At 41.3% G+C, this 19,326-nt stretch overlaps 1 protein-coding gene across 3 annotated transcripts in view; it reads right to left on the bottom strand.

The window, feature by feature from the left end:
• INTS9 (integrator complex subunit 9) overlaps positions 1 to 19,326 on the bottom strand; it is a 423,090-nt gene that overhangs the window by 311,179 nt on the left and 92,585 nt on the right. The gene's annotated exons all lie outside the window — the stretch shown is intronic.

The raw sequence follows: 19,326 nt of genomic DNA, 5'->3' as shown, positions 1-19,326 counted from the left end.
TACGTTTCAACACTTCAGCAGCAAAGTGTGAAAATAAACAGCTGATGACGCATAAAGTGACCTTGTAAATGATAGAAAGCAACAGCATTTCATGTTTACAAAAATAAACATGAATCTAATTAGAATACATTTTCCTCAGAAACAGGTAATGAGCAATTATCAATATAGTCCCAGAGCAAACAGATATAAGACATGTATCTCTTCCTAGAAATACAGTATTTAAAGTTACATAAAATAAGCAAAAATTCTAAACAAAAAAGGATTTGAGGCCAGAAAGAGACTGAGGTGAATAGGTATTCTGGACAATCAGTAAATTATAATTAAAAACAAACAAAAAGTCTATGCATTCCTTGAATAGAGACAGAGCTAGAGGATGAATTGAGCATATAACAAGGCATTTGGGGCCAATCTGGTTCTGAGGCACAAAATGCATTATTGGTCTCATTACATTATATTTGACCTTTGTTATCCTTTTTTGCACATGCAAAGTCACCCTGGTGACATAAATCCTCTATAGACAAAGATGTAGAAAATGCATTAAGCATACTTGGACTATAATGTCAGCTCAAAGTAAGGACAAGAAGTCAAAAACGTCTGCTCAAACTTCTATCTCCACACTGCTTCATTCCCATACTCTCTGAAACACTTATTTGCTCCAGTTCCACAAGAGCTAACATAGAAAACTCCAGCATTCATACATATGACAGTGAGTGGATATCAAAAAAAGTCCCTTAGCAAGCAAACTGCAGTTCCTGTGGAACTGCCGGCATGCAAGACTAGCATGTATTCCAATGGTAACAAATACTATTAATATGTACACATACTTTATTCTTAGTCATATATTCATTCATAACTGTCCTGTCCATGCAGGGGCAATATTCACAGGATCCTGGCCAAGGATACTTTTCCTACCTTTCCACCATGTACTTTTCAATCCCTGTTTTGTTGTCGTAGCCTTTTCAACTCACTGACATACATCAACACAGGCTGGTAATGGTAAAGTTACTGGGTCCTCATTTGCCATACTCAAGGGCCATATCACTGCATCACCTACCTTGCAACTCTAGCAATCATGCTATAATGGAAGGGATGACTGTATTAACTTTGAAACATTCCAGTCCTACTAGCTCTGTGCCACATTCTACATCACATCCATATACACATTAGTATGGTGACTTGTAGCATAGCATACACTACACACTTCCTGTTGTCACTGCTCTGAACAGGAATTTATGCCAGAACACATGAAAGTAACCATGGACATATCTAGAGACCAAAGAGTTGTCATGCAGGCATCACATGCTTATTACCTGACAGAGTCAAGCATGGTCAGCATCTCTGCTGCCCATCAGTATGCTCCTCTGAGAGAAATACTTAACAAAAGAAGTGTCATGCTGCATCAGAACAAAGGTCCACAGAGCCCAGCATCTTGTCAATGGCCAAGCCAGATCTCTAAAAGCACCCAGCAGATCCAAACGGAGATCAATATCTTGTTGCCCAATCCTATTCATTTTTACTGGAGTGATGTACAGGCCTCCAACTCAAACGGAATAACTAGACAGAGATCTGATCAAAGACATTAAAAAGGTGGGAAAGAAGGGGGAAGTGTTGATTGTTGGTGACTAATCTGCCGGACACGAACTGGAGAATGCCTTCTTCAGAATCTAACAGAAGTAGAGAGATAGTGGATACCCTGCAAGGGGCTCTGTTCAAACAAATGGTAATGGAACCTACGAGGGAGGGAGTTATACTTGACCTACTGCTCACTAACTGGAATAATGTCTCTAATGTCCAGGTGGGTGCCCACCTCAGCACCAGTGATCATCAAACACTATGGTTTGATATTGCAAACAGGACCCGGAGAAGTCACGCAAAGACCCGAGTTTTGAACTTCAAGAAAACAGACTTTGAAAAAATGGGGAAATATCTGGAGGCAGAACTTGAAGACTGGGAGAAAATGGGAAAGGTTGAACAACAGTGGGCCAAACTAAAAGGAGCAATTACAAAAGCAACAAATCTATATGTTAGAAAAGTAAACAAAAGTAAGAGAACTAAGAAACCAATCTGGTTCACAAAGGAGGTGGCTGATGTAATAAAAGCAAAAGAAACAGCATTTAAGAAATATAAAGGAGCCCAAAAAGTGGAACACAGGGAGGATTATCTGGCAAAACTGGGGGAGACAAAAACAAGTAATCAAGAAAGCAAAATCTCTGGCAGAGGAAAAGATTGCCAAGGAGACAAAACATTTTTCAGATACATTAGAGAAAGGTCCATAGTGGTATAGTGAAATTGAAAGGTGATAAGGATCAATGGGTGGAGAGAGATGAAAAAATGGCGGACATATTAAACAAATACTTCAGTTCAGTGTTCACTAAGGAAGACCCTGGAGAAGGACAGTCATTTGTTTTCAAAACCATAGAAGGGGGTAGAGTAGATGAAACTCCATTTACGGAAGATAATGTATGGGAGGAGCTAAGAAAACTGAACATGGACAAAGCCATGGGGCTTGATGAGGTTCATCCCAGAATATTGAGGGAACTCAGAGATGTGCTGGTGGGTCTGCTGTATGATCTGTTCAATACATCCCTGGAAAAGGGTGTGGTGCCTAGTGACTGGAGAAGAGCGGTGGTGGTCCCGCTTCACAAAAGTGGGAGCAAAGAAGAGGCTGAAACCTACAGGCTGGTTAGCCTCACCTCGGTGGTGGTAAAATTAATGAAGACTCTGCTGAAGGAAAGGATAGTGAACTATCTACAATTCAGTGGGTTGCTCGATCAGAGGCAGCATGGATTCACCAGGAGAAGGTCCTGTAAGACGAATCTAATTCATTTCTTTGATTGGGTGACTAGAGAACTGGATCAGGGAAGAGCGCTCGATGTAATTTACTTGGATTTTAGTAAAGCTTTTGATACGGTTCCACATAGAAGACTCAAACAAAATGAGAAGCTTGGGAGTCAGCTCCAAGGAGATGGCATTGACTGGTTGATGGATAGAAGACAATGGGTGATGGTAAATGGAAACTAATCTGAAGAGAGAATGGTGTTAAGTGGAGTACCACAGGGATCGGTGTTGGGACCGGTTCTGTTCAACATCTTTGTGGGCGACATTGTGGAAGGGATAGAAGGTAAAGTTTGTCTATTTGCAGATGATACACGCCGGAAGGAGTAGAGAGAATGAGACGGGATTTAAGGAAGCTGGAAGAGTGGTCGAAGATATGGCAGCTGGGATTCAATGCCAAGAAGTGCAGAGTCATGCATCTTGGGTGTAGTAATCCAAAAGAGCTGTATGTATTGTGGAGTGAAGGGCTGATGAGCAGGAGGGACACCTTGGGGTGATAGTGTCTAATGATCTGAAGTCGACGAAGCAATGTGACACAGCAATAGCTAAAGCCAGAAGAATGCTAGGCTTCATCGAGAAAGGAATATCTAGTTCAGGAATATCTAGTTCAGGAATATCTAATTCAGGTCCTTGGTGAGGCCTCACCTGGAGTACTGTGGTCAGTTCTTGAGACCATATCTCAAAGGGGTCAGAGACAGGATGGAGGCAGTCCAGAGAAGAGTGACCAAAATGGTGGGTAGTCTTCATCGAATGACTTTTGAGGAGAGGTTGAAGAACCTGAATATGTATATCCTGGAGGACAGGAGGAGCAGGGGTGATAAGATACAAACCTTCAGATACTTGAAAGGTTTTAATGATCCATGGTCAACAACAAACCTTTTCCACTGGAAACAATTTAGCAGAACTAGGGGTCACGATTTGAAACTCCAGGGAGGAAGACTTAGAACCAATGTCAGGAAATATTTCTTCACGGAGAGGGTGATGGATGCCTGGAATGCTCTTCCTGAGGAAGTGGTGAAGACTAAAACTGTGAAGGATTTCAAAGGGGCGTGGGATAAACACTGTGGATCCCTAAAGGCTAGAGGATTGGAATGAATGAAAAAGCTTGGGGGTAACCTGCACAGAGCGGCAGATACTACCCTTAACAGAAACGCGGGTGCAGCCCGCGAGGAGCAGCAGTTACTACCTTGGGAAGCTTGCTGGGCAGAATGGATGGACCATTTTGATCTTTTCTGCCATCATTACTATGCTACTATGTTCCTCAAGTTTACCTGGCTAATAACTGTCTACGGACTTTTCTTTCTGGAACTTTTTCAAACCCTTTTCTTTTTTTTTTCATTTTTTGTTTATTGATATTTCAACAATTTACATTGAAAATTGAATATTGAAATAAAGAAAGAAATCAATGCAATATACACAATCTCCTAATCATTAGGAAAGAGGAAATAAATTTTTCTCACAATTATAAGAACAATGGGAGAACCAAAGATATTTAGCGGATTACAGGAAATAATTAAACAACTTCCACATGAAAAACTCTGTGTTGTGTACCCACTCTAACTATCCAACCCTCATAGTTCTGGGAGTCTAGGAGTCCAGATATTGATGGAGCTGTGCTGGGTCCGTGAAGATATATCTGTTATCTTGGTGTAAAAGAATGCATCTGCACAGGAACCTCAAAAAATATTTAGCTCCACGTGTGATCACTTCTTGTTTCATTATCAAAAACTCTTTCCTCTTTTCCTGCATTTTCCTAGTTATGTCCGGAAAAATTCTTATTTGATAGCCATAGAATAATAAATTTTGTTTTCGAAAAAACTTCTTCAGTATGTTATCTCTATCCGTAGTTTGTACAAACGATATTAATAAAGTCGCTCTATTCTCAATCTTTGTCTCATATGATTTCTCCAGAATCTCAGATAGGTTATCTGGCTCTTCAATATTTTCTCTCTTCTGTTCCTTTTTTTCAGGTAGGTACATCATTTTTGAAAATGCAGGAATAGTTACTTCGGTATATCCCAAAATATTCTTAAGGTAACTTATAAAAAAGTCCTTAGCCGTCATCCATCTTGATCTGGGGAAATTCAAAATTCGTAGATTGTTTCGACGTATTTCATTCTCTAAGAAGTCCATACGTTTTCCCATACTAGTTTCAGTTTTAATAAAATTATACTGAACCTCTTTCACTCCAGCTATCTCAATTTCAACTTTATCTATCGTTTTTTCTACTGATTGAATTCTTTTTTCCAAACCGTCCGATTTTTCCATATTTTGCTTTACTGCAGAAGTCAACTCACAAATTGCCTTATTCATACTTTTAAGAACTTTCCAAATTTCTTCCAGGTTTAACTTTTCAGCAATCTCCACCGGCTTCCCCACAATCACCTCAATTCTGGGCTCCTTACCTCTCCCTTCTATGAGTCCAGCCTCTCCATTTCCTTTCTGGGTTGCTTCCTCTTTACCTCCCCTGGAGCCCTCACCGGAGCTCAACGAAGCAGACGGGTTCCCTCCGTCACTTCTCGGGGAGTCATAAGTCCTTGGAGCTGATTTTTGTTCCATCAGATTAAGCTGTTCTTGCCCCGGTGATCCTGGGGCTCGAAATGGCCTTGCTGGAGCTGTTGGAGCCCGGGGGCTCAAAGATGTTTCGTCGGCCTGTGCGTCTAATGGCCGCTCTCCAATACAAACGCCAGCGGCCTCTCCTTCCGGGTCCTGGTGTACAAGTGCGAACGCATCATCGATTCGCGGCTGCCTCATCGAGGAAATAGGAATTGAGGTAATATTTTCACGAATCCTTGCTTTTCTTTTCGTGTGAGGCATCTAGTACCAAGAAATACTCGACAAGGGAAAAAGAATTTCAAGAAATTAAGCAAGGAGCCACAGAGCAGAGGTGAGTTCGTGTCACAGAGTGGCAGCCATCTTGGTTCCGGTTTTCAAACCCTTTTCAATTCAACTATGTTGGATGCTTGACCACATCCTATAGCAACAAATCCCACAGCATAATTGTGTGTTGAGTGGGGAAAAGAAAACCTTCTTGTAGCATTGTTTTAAATCTGCTACCAATTAGTTTCATGTGTGTCCCCTAGTCCTAGTACTACTTGAGAGTAAATAACCATCTATTTACCTGTTCTATCCACTCATGATTTTATAAATCTCTATCATATCCCCTCTAAGTAGTCACTTCTGAAGAGCCCTAATCTGTTTATCTCAATCTTTATAAGCTGTTCCCCCCTTTATCATTTTTGTTACCCTTCTCTGTACCTTTTCTAGGTCTGCTCTCTCTTTTTTGAGATGAAGTGATCAGAACTGCACTTAATACTCAAGCTATGGTGGCACCATGGATTGATACAAAGGTATTATGATATTGTCAGTTTTGCTCTCCATTCTTTTTGCAAATAATTCCTAACATTCTGTTTGCTTTTTTGATTGCCATCACCACTTTGATCTGAGGATTTCAACGTACTGTCCACAAAGATCCTTTTCTTGGGTGATGGCGTCTAATACAGAACCCAGCATGTGCATATCCTATTTTTCTCTATGTATATCACTTTCCATTTGACCACATTAAATTTCATTTCAATAAGGGGTAATGTGTTCCCCCCCATTGACAGCCAGTGATCAATGTACTGCAGCATTCTGGTTTAACTGCAAAGCCTGCAAGTGATACTTGGCTAAATCTACATACAGTGCTTTGCAGTAATTCAAAGTACTTGATACAAGAGCTGGAAGGATGGTATGAAAATCAAGCTTTGCTAAACATTTGAGGCATTACACTAACATGACTTATAAAATACCTACTTTAGAACAGGTTGAACTGTGGCCATAGAGAATAGGATGAGTCAAAGATAAAACCTAAGTCTCTTACTTTAATCTGAAAGGAAAATCCTGACTGCTCAAATACAACCCATGCAGACTTTCAGGAATGGCATCTCAACTAACCCACACTAATTTTGTTTTTGAGGCTGAGGGCCAATTTGTCACTATACATCCATCTCTCAACCTCCTTTATACATTTTGCTAATCATGCAAAAAAAACCACGATTTGTCAAATAGTATTTCTCTGCTATTCCCACCAATCCCAAAGCACACGTACAATTCAATAAAAGGTTATGATCAATACAGTAAAAGACTGCAGAAATATTTAACAGCACAATAAGCAAATACAAATCCTTGTCCGCCTGCACATGAATATCATGTGTTAAATACAAAAGAACTGTCTCCATTCTATGGACATCCCAGAAAACAAATTGAGATGAAGTCCCCTTTCAGCTTTAACATGACCCTATAGCTACAGAAGGACTTTCTCAATAATGTTTGAAAGAAATGGCAAGTTAAATACAGGACAATAATTACTAACAATACCACACGCAGAGTTTTGCTTCTTTGATTTAGGACGGTGCAATAATAAGTTCATCCCATTCACGATGCCCCTTAAGGGAAAGTTAAAAGTAGGACAAACTGTTGGGGGAGGGCAAACTGACAGCTCCCTGCAGTATAAATTGAACTGCAGGGCAGGAAGTGATGGGGAGAAGAGCTCAGGTGTTGACCTGATTAAGGAGGAGCCGCCATAGGGGGAAGAAAAGCAGTCCAAAAGTGTGTAAATTAAACTGCCTTTCTGGGTCTGAAATAGGATAAGAAAACTTTTAAATTATAGCCACTGTTTAGTTGGAGAACAAAAGGGTGCTCCTTTTGCCTTCAGCTGAATGCAATTAAAATGGAGCTGATTCATCTAAGGGAGGAATTGTCCATGTTTCAATTAACCTCTCAGTCCTTGAACCATCCAAAATTTCTCGCACATCTCCCACAGAGGGTACAGAAACATAGGAAAAAATGGTTTACAGTGGGCTCTGTTATAGCAAGAAATTTATTTATTTATTTATTTATTAAAGGCTTTTATATACCGACTTTCTTGATACAAATCAAATCAACTCGGTTTACATCGAACTAAGCAGTAACTATAACCAACCAATCAACAAGAGATATATTAAATGGAGCATAAAGTTACATTATAACAAGGAAGCCTTAACTGGGAGTAGGAAAAAAAGAAAGGGAGAACGAAGATAAAGTACTATATACAATAGAGTATCAGAGGGAGGCAAGGAGCCGAAATGTGACAGACACTCATCTTCCCCAACTTTACAGCAGCCTGAGCATCAACCCCCACTCCCACAGAGAAGTCAGGCATCCAAGAATTCAAAAACCCAGGATCAACTGGATAACAGTAGGTTCTGGCAGAATAAGGCCTGTGAAGAAGAGACACCCACTCTCCCCAATGGTACCCCTACAAAATGCTTTTTCCGTATTGGAGAACAAAGAAACCTCAGCAATAGATTTTGAAGGGATTTCTAAAAGTGAAGTCACCCATTGCACCCAGAAGCCCAGAAAAGAAAACTGCTTCTGCTGGGAGATTCAGTCATAAAAGGAACCAATTTGGGAGCACATTTTGATGGTGACATAAAACAGTTAAATGCCTTCCTCGATCCTCAGCTAGTAGAAATACAAACCAGATACTCCAAGTCATTGAAGAAGAAAGAAGAAACTTTGATATCAGTGTTATCATCCATCTGGGGATCAACAACCTCAACAGAAATGGTATCCACGAAGTACAAAAAGATTTGCAAAATCTAGGAAAAATGATAAGACACACTGCAAAGACTATTTATTGCCTTTTCGAATTATTACCTGCTCATTGAAAGGGTAATGAGAAGCTATGCCATATTCACAATTTCAATTCCTGGCTCAAAAACTGGTGTACAGAAAGTAGTTCTGGATACATTGGAGGCTGGGGTCAGAGTATGGAGCAGTAAAAGACTATATGGAAAGGAAAGAGGATGCTGAGAAATTCAGATCATATATTACCAGGCATTTAAACTAAAGAATGGGGGTGGCAGGAGACGGCCAATAAAAGGGACATGTCGCCCCCAAGCAATAAAAGCTATAAAAGATGGAGGAGGAGAAAACAGAGTCAAGCAGCTAAAAAAAAAAAACAGAACAGGTGTCTAAGAAGCAAAACAAATCAAGGCAAAATAAGTAGAAAGCTAAGACTAAAAATGCCCATCGTTTGGTCAATAAAATCCCAGACCTGCAGGCTCTAATGGTGGAGACGGACATGGACATTGTTGCTTTTACGGAGACATGGTTCACGGAGTCTCATGATTGGGATGTGGCCATCCCGGGCTATAGCTTGTTAAAGAAGGACAGAGAGGACAGAAAAGGAGGAGAAGCAGCTCCTTATATCAAAAACAATATCCAAGCAATTGAACTGCAAGCAATATGGAGTAGAGAGGAAGCATTATGGGCCATCCTAATATAGGATGATGATACATCCGACTCAAAAGGAAGGTCGAAGACATGCAAAAGGTGGGAAAGAATGGAGATGTGTTTATTGTTGGAGATTTTAACCTGCTGGACATAGACTGGAGAATCCCTTCAGCAGAAAGTACCAGAAGTGGAGAGATAGTGGAAGCCCTGCAAGGGGCTTTCTTCAAACAAATGGTAATAGAACCCATGAGGGAGGGAGTTATACTCGACCTAGTGCTCACTAATGGGGATAATGCCTCTAATGTCCGGGTGGGTGCCCACCTCAGCATCAGTGATCATTAAAAGGTATGGTTTGATAAAATAAATAAGATACAGAGAAGTCACACGAAGACCCGAGTTTTGAATTTCAAAAATACAGACCTTTGTCAGCATGGGGAAGTACCTGGAAACAGAACTAGAAGACTGGGAGAAAATGAAACAGGTGGAACAGTGGGCCAAACTAAAATCACTCCATAAAAATTGACAACGCATACATCCAATTAAATGACAACGTAAAAGATCTCGGAATATGGCTAGATCCAGAACTGAACCTCAAAAAGCACATCTCAACCAAAATCAAAGAAGGCTTCCACAAATTACAAATCCTCAAATATCTAAAACCACTACTATACCACCACGATTTCAGAACGGTCCTACAATCGCTTATATTCACCAGTCTTGACTATTGCAACTCCCTTTTGTTAGGACTTCCAAAAGCCTCAATCCGACCACTCCAGCTACTGCAGTATGCCTCAGCCAGAATCCTCACCGGTCACAAAAAATCCGTTCACATCACTCCTGTACTAAACAGCCTGCACTGGCTTCCTGTAGAAAAAATAATCGAACACAAAACCCTAACCATCTTACACAGGATAATCCAAATCAGTGAAGGAACTTGCCTAATTAAGAAACACATATCCCAATGCAATACAAGAGCCTCTAACAAAATGCAACTAGAAATACCACCACTCTCAACCACCAAACATTCAAATGTTAGAAACAGATCCATCTCCATAGCCGGTCCTCAACTATGGAATTCACTGCCAAAACAACTAAGATCACAAAACAACACCAAAACTTTTAAAAAAGAACTCAAAACATGGCTTTTCAAACAAGCCTTCAAAGATGAGATTGGATAAACACACATACAATCAAGATCACACCAATCAATAATGAACAGAGATTTCCAATTACTGATTGTTTCATTACCAAAGACAACAACCCCATGTTTAGAAGTTTAAAATGTTAACTATTTACTGATGGCGATACTCTATAGTTCAATGTTGCTGTTTATTCGATAACGTGGACACAATATGTACATATATACTATAGAACCAGTTACAGTGTTAAATCATGTATCATGTCTTCCCAGTTATATTGTTAGTCATATATTGTCGTACCAATTATTGTTCTCTTGTAATATGTTGTTATACCTGTACATCGGAGTGAAGGCATCTAGCTAAACTTCGGTATATAAAAAACACAGAAATAAATAAATAAAAGGAGCAATTGCAAGAGCAACCAATCTATAATTTAGAAACGTAAACAAAAATAAGAGAAATAAGAAACCAATCTGGTTCTCAAAGGAGATGGCTGATAAAATAAAAGCAAAAAGAACAGCATTCAAGAAATACAAAGGTTTGCCAAAAGAGGAACACTGGGAAGAATATCTGGTGAGACTGAGGGAGACTGAGGGAGACGAAGAAAGAAATCAAAAAAGCAAAATGTCAGGTGGAAGAAAGGATTGCCAAAGAGGTAAGGAGAAGTGAGAAAACATTTTTCAGATATATCAGAGAAAGGTCTGAAGTGGTATAGTGAAATGAAAAGGAGACAAAGATCAATGGGGGGAGCGTGACAAAGAAATGGCCGAAATATTAAACAATTACTTCAGTTCGGTGTTCACTAAAGACGACCCTATAAAAGGTCAGATGCTAGTAGACAAAACTCTATTTACAGAAAAGAATATATGGGAAGAGCTAAGAAAACAAAGTGGACAAGGCCACAGGGCCAGATGAGGTACATCCCAGGATATTGAAAGAGCTCACCGATGTGCTGGCGGGTCCGCTGAAGGACCTGTGCAATAGATCCCTGGAAATAGGAGTGGTGCTGCAAGATTGGAGAAGAGCGGTGGTGGTCCTGCTTCCCAAGACTGGGAGCAGAGAGGAGGCTGGAAACTACAGGCCGATTAACCTTACCTCAGTGGTGGGAAAATTAATGGAGACCCTGCTGAAGGAAAGGATAGTGAACTATCTACTATCCAGTGGGTTGCTCAACCCGAGAGGCAGCATGGATTCATCAGGAGAAAGTCCTGTCAGAGAAATCTGATTGATTTTTTTTTAATTGGGTGACTAAAGAATTGGATTGAGGAAGAGCACTCGATGTTATCTTCTTGGATTTCAGCAAAGCTTTTGATACGGTTCCGTACAAGCAGCTTATGAATAAAATGAGAAGGTTGGGAGTGAGCGCCAAGGTGTTGGAGTGAATTACAAACTGGTTGACAAATAGAAGACAGCGTGTGATGGTAAATGGAAAGTGTTAAGCGGAGTGTTGGGACAGTTCTATTCAATATCTTTGTGAGCGACATTGCAGAAAGAATAAAAGGTAATGTTTGTCTATTTGCAGATGATACTAAGATCTGCAACAGAGTGGACATGCCAGAAGGAGTAGAGAGAATGAGACATGATTTAAGGAAAAGCTTGAATGGTGATCAAAGATATGGAACCTGGGATTAAATGCCAAGAAGTTGAGAGTCATGCATCTGGGGTGCAGTAATTCAAAAGAGATATATGTGATGGGAGGTGAAGGGCTGCTGTGCACGGCACAAGAGAGGGATCTTGGGGTGATAGTGTCTAGCAATCTGAAGACAGCAAATCAATGTGACAAGGTGTTAGCTAAAGCCAGAAGAATGCCAGTAAGAAAAAGGAGGTAATAATGCCTGTTATGGTTATGAGGTGTTGGAGTGGATTCTAGGGTACTGCGGTGATGGCCACTCCCACGGGGAGGAGCCTCGTGAGGAACCACAGTACAATATTACTCATCATAGCAGTCTCCTGTCCTTCCTCTTTCCTCAACCTCTACTGAATTTTCAAACTCATTTTCAATCTAGGAACATCTACAATTACAGGCAAATTATCCTGTTCCATTTACTTCTTTCCACTGGGAAAGTTGTTTAGTCCGACTCCATTTCCTATCTTTTAACCAGTTGCCTATTCACAGTAAGATATCACCTCCTATCCCAGGACTTTTTAGTTTTTGAGGACTCTCTCATGAGGGACTTTATCAAATACCTTTTGAAAATTCAAATACTCTAGAGTTTGACTGGCTCACTTTTGTCCACATGCTTATTCATATCTCCAAAGAATTCTAATAAATTAGTAAAGCACAACCTCATTTTGCTAAATACATGCAGGATCTTCCCCCATTCAAACATGTTATCCAAAGGTTTGTTAATTTTTTCTTAATAGCTTCCATTTTACCCAGCACTAATATCCGGCTCATTGGCTTGTAGTCAGTCACTTGGATCACCCCAGAACCCTTTTTGGAAATTGGCGTTACATTGGCTAAATTCCAGTTCTCAAGTGCAGAGGCAGATTAGAATGATAAATTACAGATTACCAGGAGCAGGTTTGCAATTTTGCATTTAAGCTCCCTTAGAACCTGGGATGAATACCAGCAGGTCCCGGTGATTTGCTATATTTAATTTATCAATTTGTTCTAGCACCTCTTCAAGATTCACACTGATTTGTTTCCGTTCCTCTGAATAATCACCTATAAAGAGTATGTCCCCCAACAGCCTCCACAGTAAAGACTGAAGCAAAGAATTCATTTTGATTTACTGCTTTGACGTTATTTCCTTCAGTGCTCCTTCTACCCCTAGTCATCTAATGTCCCAAATGATTCCCTCACAGTTTCTTGTTCTTAATGTACTTGAAAAAGCTTTTATTATTCATTTTTGTGTCTTTGGCAAGTCTCTCCTCATATTCTCTCTTGGCCAGCTTTATTAGTGTTTTATATCTAACTTGCTAGTGCTTATGAGACTTTCTATTTTCCTCATTCAAATCTCCCTTCTATTTTTTTTTAAAGGATGTCTTTTTGGCTTTTATATCCTCTTTCACAGCATCATTTAGCCATTGTAGTAGATGCTTGTTCTTCTTTTGACCTTTTTTAATTTCTGAAATGCATTTTATCTGGGCTTTCAATATGATACTTTTAAACTGCCTCATGCTGACTTTTAACCCTTGTAACTACTCCTTCTGGATTCCTTAGAATTGGTTTACTCATTTTAAAATCATATGTTATCACAGTAGTTTATTCTCTCTCCAGTGATCTCAAATTTGACTGTATTATGGCCAGTATTACTATTACCCTTTGCACCATATCCTGCATTTCTTTGAGAAACAGATCTAAAGCAGCACACTAATTGCTCCATTAAGCAATCATTTTGGCATCTAGAAAACTAACCTCTCTGACATACCCTGAGGAGATTTCCACCCAATCGATACTGTGGTAAATGAAATCTCTCACTATTATTGTGTTTGCATGTTTGGTAACCCATCTAATCCCACTGAGCATTTCACAATCTGTTTCACCATGCTGGTCAAGTAGACTGTAGTAAACCCTCAGTGCTATATTCCTCCCCGTCATGCATCATCCATAGAGATTTCAGGAAGCAGTTTGTTTCCTGCAAAATCTGTTTACTAGTTGACTCTATTGAATCTGTAACATACAATGCCACACCACCACCAATAATTCTATCTGTTCTCAATTTTTTTATCCTGGTGTCAACATGTCACATTGGTTGCCCTTTTCCCCCACTTACTCTCTCACATCTTATTTTTTTTATTTTTAGGTTTTAAGCATTTACAAAAGAAAATACTTCAATGTACTAAAAAAAAAACCAAAAAAACCCCCAAAAACACTTCAATGTATTTTTTAATCTTTTTCATAACACGCTTACTATCAGTTGATTCAAGTAATTTGGAATCAGCCTTTTCCCTATCCTCACTGTCAGGATACACTGATTTCTCCTGCTCTAAGCCATGCAGCTTTCCTCCATAATCTAACTTCAAAGCTGCACTATCTCCTTTTTAATTGTTAGGACTAGCATCTGGGTTCCATTTTGTTTAAAGTGGAGCCCATCCTGCTGAAATAGGCCACTGTCACAAAAAAAATACTCCAGTTCCTAATTGAAACCCTGTTCCCTGCACCATCTATACATTGAGACCCTGGAGCTCAGCTTGCTTCTGGGGTCCTGAATATGAAAGTGGAACCATTTCTGAGAATGTTACCAAAAAGGTTCTGGATTTTAGTTTTCTAGCTAGCAGCCTCCAGCACCTCCCTATGTCATTGGTACCCACATGGTCTATGACAGCCAGCTCTTCCCCAGCACTCCCTTAATTTCTGAGCATAAAAATGTGCGGGTCGGGCACACATTTTTTTTTTTATCCAGGGAGAATAGCTAATAGCCTCAACAACATGTATTTGCATGCAATGAGCACTATTAGTTTCGCGGGGGGGTTGGACACGCATTTTGGATGCACTAATCTTAATGCTGAGCGCACTGTATTGCATTGGCCTCTTAATGTGGTCAGATCAAACTCTGTCCATGCATTATTTAATGGTGGGTCACCCAACAACTGTCTGACGCTGTAACTAGCAGATGTTGCAGATTCTCAGGCAGTGTGTGAGGTCCATTACTTTTGCACCAGGCAGGTGCAAAAGTAAGTGATCCTCATACCTGCCAGCCACCCAATTATTTATATTCCTAATGATCACACAATATATTGTTTCAAAATGTTTTTTGAAGGGCTGTATAAGAACATTATTTACGCCTGATGAAGGTGGGCGAGTCCGCCAAAACAGGCCTGTGTCAGGTTCAGGACACTGTATATAAGAAGAGCTGCAGTACCAGAGTGACACTTTGGCCCTTGATGCATTTTTACATTAAATATTTTGGGAAAAGTACTAGGTTTTTGTTTAGTTAATAAAGAGTTTCTGATTGTCATATCATACACCAGTTTGTAATTAAACCAAAGTGTGCTGCCTTCTAAAAATGTTTGCAGCCCATTGTGAGGCATTAAATTATGGAAATTTGACAAGGCATTAGATTATGGAAAGGCATTAGATTATGGAAAGGCATTAGATTATGGAAAAGGCATTAGATTATGGAAATTTGACAATCAAATTTGATACAAAGTTCGGCGGACTGGAGGCAAGATGGCGGCATAGGCAGGTCGCAGAACGCATCGCTCCGGTACTAACGTGAATCTTTTGATTTCCTAATAAAAAATGCCATCCAAAAGAAAAGGAAGAATAAGGATTTATCCACCTGATTCCTTACCACCGCCGGGGCAGCTTGACATCGTGCGGTTTATGCGCCAGCTGGAGTTAGAGGAGGGAGCCGGGGAATCCGGTGTGAGCCCCTGCGGGAGAGAGCAGGGAGCCCTTGCGGATGAGGTGTCCCTCAGCCCCGACGCCAGGCCGCCTCCGACGCAGCATGACCCTGACCGAATCTCTCCCCAGTCGCAGGCTGACGCCGCGGCCGGAGCGACGGGGAGGGGGGGGGGGGGTGGAGAGCGAATCGGAACAAACGCTGCGAGCGAGGGAAGCCATCCGAGAAGGCGAGGTCCCGGTTGGAGGGGCATCCTGCAGGAATCCAGAGATGGTGGCAAACCCTGGAGGAGTAGGAGAAGGGCTGCTGCCAGATGGATCCCGGGCCATCATACCGCTCGCCGTTGAGGGTGAGTCCCTGACTTTTACACCAAGACCGGAGGCAGTGACGCTCGAGTCACTGTGGGATTTGATGGTAGGCCAAGGCCAAGCTATAAAGAGACTTGAGAATAAAATGGATTCTTTGAATTATAACTTTCAGCAGAGAATATTGGAAGTACAAACTCAAGAAATTTCTGACCTATTAGTTAAAATTTGTAACCTATCATTAAAATCATCCATTGTACCTGAAGACTGGAGGGTGGCCAATGTAACCCCAATATTTAAAAAAGGCTCCAGGGGTGATCCGGGTAACTATAGACCAGTGAGCCTAACTTCAGTGCCGGGAAAAATAGTGGAAACTATCCTCAAGATCAAAATTGTAGAGCATATAGAAAGACATGATTTAATGGGACACAGTCAACATGGATTTACCCAAGGGAAGTCTTGCCTAACAAACCTGCTTCATTTTTTTGAAGGGGTTAATAAACATGTGGATAAAGGTGAACCGGTAGATGTAGTGTATTTGGATTTTCAGAAGGCGTTTGACAAAGTCCCTCATGAGAGGCTTCTACGAAAACTAAAAAAGTCATGGGATAGGAGGTGATGTCCTTTCGTGGATTACAAACTGGTTAAAAGACAGGAAACAGAGAGTAGGACTAAATGGTCAATTTTCTCAGTGGAAAAGGGTAAACAGTGGAGTGCCTCAGGGATCTGTACTTGGACCGGTGCTTTTCAATATATATATCAATGATCTGGAAAGGAATACGATGAGTGACGTTATCAAATTTGCAGATGATACAAAATTATTCAGAGTAGTTAAATCACAAGCAGACTGTGATACATTACAGGAGGACCTTGCAAGACTGGAAGATTGGGCATCCAAATGGCAGATGAAATTTAATGTGGACAAGTGCAAGGTGTTGCATATAGGGAAAAATAACCCTAGCTGTAGTTACACGATGTTAGGTTCCATATTAGGAGCTACCACCCAAGAAAGAGATCTAGGCGTCATAGTAGATAATACATTGAAATCGTCAGCTCAGTGTGCTGCAGCAGTCAAAAAAGCAAATAAAATGTTAGGAATTATTAGGAAGGGAATGGTTAATAAAACGGAAAATGTCATAATGCCTCTATATCGCTCCATGGTGAGACCACACCTTGAATACTGTGTACAATTCTGGTCGCCGTATCTCAAAAAAGATATAGTTGCAATGGAGAAGGTACAGAGAAGGGCAACCAAAATGATAAAGGGGATGGAACAGCTCCCCTATGAGGAAAGGCTGAAGATGTTAGGGCTGTTCAGCTTGGAGAAGAGACGGCTGAGGGGGGATATCATAGAGGTCTTTAAGATCATGAGAGGTCTTGAACGAGTAGATGTGACTCGGTTATTTACACTTTCGAATAATAGAAGGACTAGGGGGCATTCCATGAAGTTAGCAAGTAGCACATTTAAGACTAATCGGAGAAAATTCTTTTTCACTCAACGCACAATAAATCTCTGGAATTTGTTGCCAGAGGATGTGGTTAGTGCAGTTAGTGTAGCTGGGTTCAAAAAAGGTTTGGATAAGTTCTTGGAAGAGAAGTCCATTAACTGCTATTAATCAAGTTTACTTAGGGAATAGTCACTGCTATTAATTGCATCAGTAGCATGGGATCTTCTAGGTGTTTGGGTAATTGCCAGGTTCTTGTGGCCTGGTTTGGCCTCTGTTGGAAACAGGATGCTGGGCTTGATGGACCCTTGGTCTGACCCAGCATGGCAATTTCTTATGTTCTTATGTTCTTAAGCCACAGAATCTACAAATAAAGTTACTGAGGCTGAAAAGAAAATTCAGTCTCTTCAAAGTGTAAATGCATCTGTGATAAGAGAACAAATGGCTTGTTCTAGGCGATTAGAAGCCTTAGAAAATAACATAAGGCACCTAAACTTGCGTATAGTGAATTTTCCCAAAATAGCTGGAGAGCTTCCTTTTACCACTTTGAAAAGATTATTTAGGGAAGGCTTGGGTTACACAGACGCTAATTTACCTTCAATAAACTTTTGCAAATTTATGAATAACAGACCTCCCAATTTAATGTCTACGGCTGCTCCAACTATTCCGTTGAACCTGACCAGTTTCCTGGAAAACTCCGAGACTGACGTTTTGGATAGAAGCACACTATTAGTGGCTTTCATAACTGTACAACATTTAAATGGAGTTATGAAAAATTACTTCCGAAAGTTTCCCTTAATGTTTTATGGTCAGGCTCTACGTATCTATCCTGATTTAGCACAAATCACTCAAATCAGAAGGAGAGAATTCCTTACTTTAAGGCAGGATGTTATTTCCCTAGGCTATTCTTTTATGCTTCGATATCCCTGCAGATGCACCTTAAGGAAAGGAGAAGAATGTTTCATTTTTTTCCAGGTCGATCAACTTCGTCAGTTTATAGATGCCCATAGGCCTATCACATCTTCCCCGGCTGATGGGGGGCTGTTGTAAAGTAATTATACCAGCTAGTCCTATGTTAAAGCTATGCCAGGATACATATATTTCCTATATTTCTCTCAAAAAATTTTCCCTTGCCTCCACTCATAGATAGGGTTTTTTTCTATGGAATATGGATAAATGTTTAAAAAAGGAAAGGGTATGATAAATATTTAAGTGGATTTGTTCTATTTTCCTCTTTATTGAGAAACTGAATTTATATTTGTTATATATATATGTTATATTTCTTTCTTTTATATTTCTTAACAAGCCGTTAAGCCCGTTAAAACGGGCTACATCCCTCTGTCTCTCACCTCCCCCTCATTCTCTCTCCCCTCACTCTTCACCACCCCCTACCTCCCTCCCTCTCACCCACTCCTCCCTCTCCTCACTCACTCCCTCCCTCTCACACTCAGTCCCACTCACTCTCCCTCAGTCCCACTCCCTCCCCCTCAGTCTCACTCCCTCCCTCCCTCTCACACTCAGTCCCACACCCTCCCCCTCCCACTCAGTCCCACTCCCTCTCAGTCCCACTCCCTCCCCCTCTCAGTCCCACTCCCTCCCCCCCCTCTCTGTCCCACTCCCTCCCTCTCTCTCCCCCCCCTCTCTCAGTCCCACTGCCTCCCTCTCACTCAGTCCCTCCCTCTCTCTGTCAGTCCCTCCCTCTCTCTCTCCCTCGCCGCCGCTGCCACCCGCCGCCGCTGCCACCCGCCGCCGCCGCTGCTGCCACTCAACGCCGCCGCTGCTACCACCGGACGCCGCCGCCGCTGCTGCCACTCAACGCCGCCGCCGCTGCCTCCCGATGCCGCTGCCGCCGCTACCACCAGACGCTGCCGCCGCTGCTGCCACTCAACGCCGCCGCTGCCTCCTGACGCCGCCGCTGCCACTGGACGCCGCCATTTTTTTTGGCTCAGACCGACGTGCTCGCCCGCACATGCGCGGTAGAGCTGGTCTCTACTGCGCATTTGCGGCACGTCGGTCATCCTTCGTTTATTAGGTAGGATTGAAATTATTTTCT

Source organism: Rhinatrema bivittatum, chromosome 3 (genome assembly GCF_901001135.1).
Source record: "Rhinatrema bivittatum chromosome 3, aRhiBiv1.1, whole genome shotgun sequence".
NCBI lineage: Eukaryota > Metazoa > Chordata > Amphibia > Gymnophiona > Rhinatrematidae > Rhinatrema > Rhinatrema bivittatum.
This window is presented reverse-complemented; position numbering and strand designations above follow the sequence as displayed.